The sequence below is a fragment of the Schistocerca piceifrons genome, chromosome 6 (assembly GCF_021461385.2).
Source record: "Schistocerca piceifrons isolate TAMUIC-IGC-003096 chromosome 6, iqSchPice1.1, whole genome shotgun sequence".
In the NCBI taxonomy this organism is placed as follows: domain Eukaryota; kingdom Metazoa; phylum Arthropoda; class Insecta; order Orthoptera; family Acrididae; genus Schistocerca; species Schistocerca piceifrons.
In genome coordinates this window covers 498,991,141-498,998,569 of record NC_060143.1, presented here as the reverse complement: position 1 = coordinate 498,998,569, position 7,429 = coordinate 498,991,141, and positions in this window count along the sequence as shown.

Genomic DNA, 7,429 nt, shown 5'->3' with positions numbered 1-7,429 from the left:
CTACTTACAGAAAAGACATTAATATAGTTTTTATCAGCCGTCAGTTCTCTGACTCTCTCATTCTCATCTCAGAGTAGCAGTTGCAACCTACGCCATCCAGAACTATGATCACCAACGTACTATCGATACAAACTCGTCCAGACGATAGCAGCATCACCTGACGGCGAATGACTGCTAGTCACACACACGCACGGTGCATGAAGCATCTGTGAGTGGGCTGTCCGTGTGTAGAATGGGGAAGGAGTTTGATCTGAGTTTGATCGAGAGCAGATTGTGATGCCCCAGAGGCACTGCACAAGTGCTTCGGAAACTGGACGACTTGACGGTGTTGGAGGAGTGCAGCGGTGAGTGTTTTCAACACGTGGCGAAGCCGTGGTGAAGCCACGTCCAGTCGTCGTGGATTGGGTGACTTCCCCTCATTACAGGTGTCGGACGTCGTACGTTGGGCAGAATTGTACAACAGGGCAGGTGACGAACTGTGGCGAAACTAACTTTCGGCTTCAGTGCTGTGCAGAGAACAAGTATGTCTGATCACACAGTGCACTGAACAGTCCTAACGATGGGCCTCCGCAGCCGATGAACCACGCATTTGCCAATATTAACACCACAACAATGGAAATGGTCTAATAAATCCCGATAGCTTCTTCATCATGCCGATGCGAGGGCGTGAGTGCGTCGTATTTCAGTGTAACAGCCACATGACACCTGCACTGGGGGACGACGGTCCCATTACGCTCTGGGGAACATTCAAGTGGGGCATCCATGGGTACAGCGCAAGGCACCACGACGGCCAAGGAATATCGGACACTTGTTGTAGACCAGGTACACCCCTTCATGATGATCATGTTTCCCGAAGGTTGTGGCATATCTTGGTAAGATAGTGCATCACGTCACAAGGCCAGGTGTTTGATGGAGTGGTTCAAGGAACACATTGGCGAGTTCCAGTTGAAGCACTGGCCCCCTAAACGCGCCAGATCTGAACCCGGTGGAAAACGTCTGGGATGAGTGGCGTCAGAGGTGACTTGCGTGTGCGGATGTGTTGCCGTTTCCATCCAGCTACCTACCAAGCCCTCATTGCTTCCATGCCACGACGCGTCGCAATTGTTATCAGTGACAAAGGTCGACATACTGGTGATTAGGTAGGTGGTCATAATGTTATGGCTGATGAGTGTATGTTTACAATTATTTGCTGCATGTATTCCAGTGTCTGTCCTCCTCTAGATGGTTCAAATGGCTCTGAGCACTATGGGACTTAACATCTGAGGTCATCAGTCACCTAGAACATAGAACTACTTAAACCTAACTAACCTAAGGACTTTACACACATCCATGCCCGAGGCAGGATTCGAACCTGCGACCGCAGAGGTCGCGTGGTTCCAGCGCCTAGAAACGCTCGGCCACCCCAGCCGGCTCTTCGTCTAGTTTGTATCCTTTCCAGCTCCCTCTACTACCACGGAAGTCATTCACTGATGTCTTAACAAAACTCCTGTTATACCGTCCAGTCTTGTTGATAAAGTTTTCCATTAATTCCTTTCCCTGCCGTTCTGCGGATAGCTTTCCTCATTCCCTACCTTATCAGTCCACTTACTTTGCAACATTCTTCTGCAGCAACCATATTTCAGATGCTTGGATTCTCTTCTGTTGCAATTTTCCCACAATCCATGTTTCACTACCATACAATGCTTTTCTCTAAAAGTCCATTCTCAGAAATTTCGTCCTGATATTAAGGCCTGTGTTTGATACTGGTAGATTTTCCTCGGCCAGGAATGTCCCTTTGTCCGCAGCTCGTGGTCGCGCGGTAGCGTTCTCGCTTCCCGCACCCGGGTTCCCGGGTTCGATTCCCGGCGGGGTCAGGGATTTTCTCTGCCTCGTGATGACTGGGTGTTGTATGGTGTCCTTAGGTTAGTTAGGTTTAAGTAGTTCTAAGTTCTAGGGGACTGATGACCATAGATGTTAAGTCCAATAGTGCTCAGAGCCATTTTTTGTTTTGTTTCAAGAGATTGTGGTCTTAGCCCTCTTCTGTTTTCTTTGGCCCTTGTTTGTTCCTGATCATTTTACGTTCTTCCTTTAATAATTTTGTTAGGTCACCTTTTATGTGGACTGTCAGGTTTTCACTGCCATACAGGACTTACATAATTATTCAAACATCATTACCATCGCATTGTGGTTGGTCTCGTCCAGTATCAGTATTTTCGTTATGATTTGTATTTTGACACCAGTCAGATCGCGAAAGATATGGCAAAGAAGAATAGGGACTAAAAAGCTATTCATAACAGATGTTTTACAGCTGGATTGGACACTATTTCCAAAATTTTGTCAAAACTGCTAAACATGTGGTCACTTCTTTCATTACATTTAAAGCATGTTGAAACCTGTTGAACAGCACTGTCATGACTATCTTTCGCTCCAAGAATGAAAGAGAAGGAGAAAACTACAGGATATACTGTTGACTGAAAGCTTATTGCCACTTCCTTAGGAGCGTATTCGTTCATTTATGAAATGTGGTGCAGCAGAAATACACCGTGGCATGAATTCTACAAATTCTTTCAAGTTATGTCGCAACAGATGGGTACGGAAGTTCCATAACTTACGGGCTGGCGATCTGTGCTCTCGAAACTGGTGCACGACTGGGTTCCATATGTGTTCCACAGGATTCAGATCAGGCGACCTTGGTGGCTGAAATATCTCTTCACTGTCATTCTACGCGAACCTCTGTAGAACAGTTTTAGACTTTTGAATAGGAGTGTTATCACACTGGAAAATATTATCGTCGTAGGGGAATACCTCCAATATGAAGTGATACAGGTCGTCCTCAATAATGTTCACTAAGTCCACAGCTGTCATGTTCCCATGGCAGTCCCCGTGAAGGATGGAATCCCATTTCGGTTTCACAAACAGTTCTCTACTGCACTGGACTCTTACCTAGCTTGCATTTACGGCGAATCTCTTGCGCAGTTCAAAGCCCCACGCGACTGAAAAAAAAAAAACAAAAAACAACGCATGTGACTACTGTATAAAATAAGGGCAAAAGATTGGACCCACGAAATTGCTGACCAATATCCCTAACATCCTTCTGCTGCAGAATCCTTGAACATTTTCTCAGTTCGAAAACAACAGATTTTCTTGAGACCGATGTCCGTGACTCAGCTAGGTTTTAGAAAACATCTCTCGTGCGAACCCAGCTCGCCCTTTTTCCACATGGTACACTGCGAACAAGGGCAACGGGCAGATTCCATATTTCTAGATTTCCGAAACATATTTGGCATGGTGCCCCACTGCAGATTATTTATGAAGGTGCGAGCATATGGAACTGTTTCCCGGATATGTGAGTGGCTCGAATTCTTCTTAAGTGATGGAGATCAGTTTGCTGTTCTCGGCAGCGAGTGTTCAACTGAGACAAGGGTATTGACTAGTGGCGAGCTGGCGCCAGTCTTATTTTCTTCGTGTACTTTTGAGATCGATTGTGGTTGCGTAAGCTATCTTTGCTTTTCTCGTGTCTTATCTTGCAGCTTGGCAGGCGAAGCGAGTCGGTTGTTAGCCTTCGACTGGTAACCCTCGATATCTCGTCCCATTTGGGGAGACGAGTATCAACTGCTACCGAAGGAGCGTGATGACCGTTACACGTTGTGGTGTAAAATTGGTTGGGCGTTTTATCGACATGGGCAGCTGGGAAAAACATTTGAAGGGAAGCGGTGAAGCTGTGAAGCTGTGAAATCCTCTCCGTCGTATTGTGTACCTGATATGGAGTAAGTCGTCGTAATTGTTTGTTCACCGACACACTCAGAGATTTTAAACTTTATTATTATGGTGAGACTTTTATAGTCGAGCCTTAAGACGGTGTGGAATAGTTCAATTGGCCTAGTTAAATGGTGACCGTTATTTGTAAATTTTCTCAGGAGTTTTACTAGTGCTTTGTGTCTCTTGCAATTAAACGATTTTATGTTGCCGTTTTTAAAGCCTGCACTCTATTAATACAGTTGTCCATGTGTAAGTGGGTCAAAGGTTCTGCCGAGTGTTTCTAGGTTTCAGAGTAACTGGAATGTCTTTGTGATTCGGGCAGAAACTTTGATTGTGCCAGCGCCTTGGCGGGGAGTGAAATTTCATCCGAGGTCTAGGCCTGGCAGTGTTTCACAACCAGGCCACTAACGGAGCTGTTCACATGTCGCCTTCCAAGGTTTAGTATTTATCTTCCTTCCGTCAAGGCGGGTTAAGCTGGTATATATATATACTGTATGAAACCTGTCTGTATATGAACTTGTTTTCTTAAATATTAGGGAGTGGCAACTGGCTAAACCTTAAACTGCATAGCATCTGCTGAGTTCCTTGTGCCGGTTTTTCTAGTAATTTCTTATTTACAGGCCTGAGAAAGTGAACATTTATTTTTTAAAGATCACTGTTTCTGTTATAGTTGTATTTATTTATTTAAATATTCCTATCATGTTATGTAATGGCATCTTTTCTTGGCGCTAGTGTTCAAGTGTTATTAAGTCAGTCTTTACCTGTAATTGTTTTCATTATATCTATGTTTAGGGAAGTCCGATTTGGGGAGTTTGAAGTTTTCAGATTTGTCAGTAGCCATTTTTTAAATTTGGAATTGTTTGTTAGAGTACTGAGTGCGTTGGGTTTCTAACTATATTTGCAAAGTTTTATCTAGTGGCTCGTCCACAATTTGTAATTGTCAGTTTTTTTAAGGAGGTAATGTCAATAAACTGTCTTAATTATAAATAGTGACTACCAACCATGATTTCGTCCCGCTTCCACTTTTATGGTATTTAAGATATGGTGTGTAAGTCTGGTGCGATTAAGGAAACAACGTATCAGGAATCGTCCGGACTGCCCCAAGGCATAAACTATCTGGTGGACAAGATGGGCAGCAATCTGTGGTTACTGTGGTGTACCTGACGGCGTTTGAGTTGAGTGGCTGTATGAGGGTACAAGGTGACGTAGGAAAAAATTACAGTTCGCGTAACCAATGATAGCTAGCACCTAATGTGCAAAAATGTAAGTAAATACGGCTGAGTAGGAAAAAAACCACTATGTTCGGATACAGCATTATTAGTGTCCTGCTTGACAGTGACACATCGTTTGAGTATCTGGGCCTAAAGTTGCGAAGCGACGTGAAATGGAACGAACACTTGGAAACTGTGGTAGGAAAGGCGAATGGTCGACTTCGATTTATTGAGTGAATTTTGGAAAAGTATGTTTCACCTGTAAAGGAGACTGCATGTAAGACGGTGGTGTGACCTATTCTTCAGTACCGATCGAATATTTGGGTTCCGTAGCAGAAGAATGCTGAAGATTAGATGGGTAGATCACATAACTAATGAGGAAGTATTGAATAGGGTTGGGGAGAAGAGTAGTTTGTGGCACAACTTGACCAGAAGAAGGGATCGGTTGGTAGGACAAGTTCTGAGGCATCAGGGGATCACCAATTTAGTATTGGAGGGCAGCGTGGGGGGGTAAAAATCGTAGAGGGAGACCAAGAGATGAATACACTAAGCAGATTCAGAAGGATGTAGGTTGCAGTAGGTACTGGGAGATGAAGAAGCTTGCACAGGATAGAGTAGCATGGAGAGCTGCATCAAACCAGTCTCAGGACTGAAGACCACAACAACAACAACAGCAAGTTGGATTAAAGGAAGACGTATGCACAAAGCATTAGTAGTGGCCTGCTTGACACAGTCACGTCGTTTAAATACCTGGGAATTACGTTGCGAAGCGATATGAAATGGATAGAGCATGTGGGGATTGTGGTAGGAAAGGCGAATGGTCGACTTCGGTTTATTGGGAGAATTTTAGGACGCTTGATTCATCTATAAAGGAAACCGCAGATACGATGCTAGTGAGACATATTCTTGATTACTGCTCGAGTGTTTGGGATACGCACGAGGTCGGACTGAAAGAAGACATCGAAATAGTTCAGAGGTGAGCGACTAGATTTATTGTCGGGATATTTGATCAGCATGCATGTGTTACTGATATTCTTCTGGAGCTCGAGTGGGAATCCCTGGATGAAAGAAGACATGTCCTTCGAAGAGCAGTACTGAGAAAGTTTAGAGAACCGGATTTTGAAGCTGACTGCGGAAAGATTCTACTGCCACCAACATACATTTCGCCTAGGAATCACGAAAATATGATACGACAGTCTTTTTTCCCTCGCTTTATCTGTGAGTGGAACAGGACATGAAACGACTATTTGTGGTACATGGTATACTCTGACACGCAGCGTACAGTGGCATACAGTGTTGTGTCAGTAGATGTAGCTGTAGATTCAGCGATACAGAGGCAGGCTGCTAGATACGTTACCGGTAGGTTCAAACAGCTCGCAAGTGTTACAGAGACGCTTCCGGGACTCAAATTTGAAACCATGGAGGGAAGGCGACTTTCATTCCGAGAAATAGAACTGAGAAAATTTACAGAGCCGGCAATTGAAGCTGAGAGCAGAACAATTCTGCTGCCTGCGACAAACAGTGAAAGGACCACGAAGATAAGGCACGAGAAATATGGCCTCATGCTGAGAAACACAGACGGTCATTCTTCCCTCGCTCTGTTTGCGAGTGAAACAGAAAAAGGAATGACTGGTTGTGGTACAGGATACCCTCACTCAAGCACTGTGCGATGACTTGCGGAGTAGGTATTTAGATGTAGACGTAGAAGGCCCCCCGTAGTCCAATACCAACATTCCGTCTGGATTGCGTCACATCAGAACACGGCTATCGATCTGGTGTAGCAGGAAACGATGTTCTTCCGACTAGGTGACGTATTTCCATTGAGCCACTGTGCAATCCCGATGATACCGTCCCCACTGTTATCGTAAATCACCCGCGTTCAACAGTGTGGCTTTGTGTGCTTGCAAGAGTATTGAATGCTATCGTCAGATGAGCTACATATCGCCGCCTATCCCGCTTTACAGACCGTGAAAGACTACGACCACCTCGTTCTGTGATGAAACGTGGTCGTCCAACGCCTGTCGCCATCTTGTGGTTTCACTCCAACACTTTCCACGTTGCTCACTACAGTAATAAGAGACCAACTGGCCATCTCCGCGTCTCCGGGATGTCGGTTCCCAGCCGCCGGGCCATAAATATCTGTAGTTTTTCAAATTCGTTTATGTCTGTGTATTGCCCCGTTTTCGCACGGTATGGTCGCTGGAATGGTTTCTCATTGGTCTCTGTTTCCCTTACATACTTTCATCACCGCGTCACGTGTTGCATCAATGTTGCGGAGGGCAGTGATCGTGATGTTCTGACTCATGAACGAAAGTACAACAGAACATTCTAATACTCCCTCCGTAACACACTTGGCTTGTAATACAGAATGCTCCAAAATTCCCCTTACATACTTGTATCACCTGTATAGGGAACTCAGTGGACAATATTCTGAACTGGAATCAATGTCCGGCAGCGTACCGTTCCCGTGCTACAGCCGT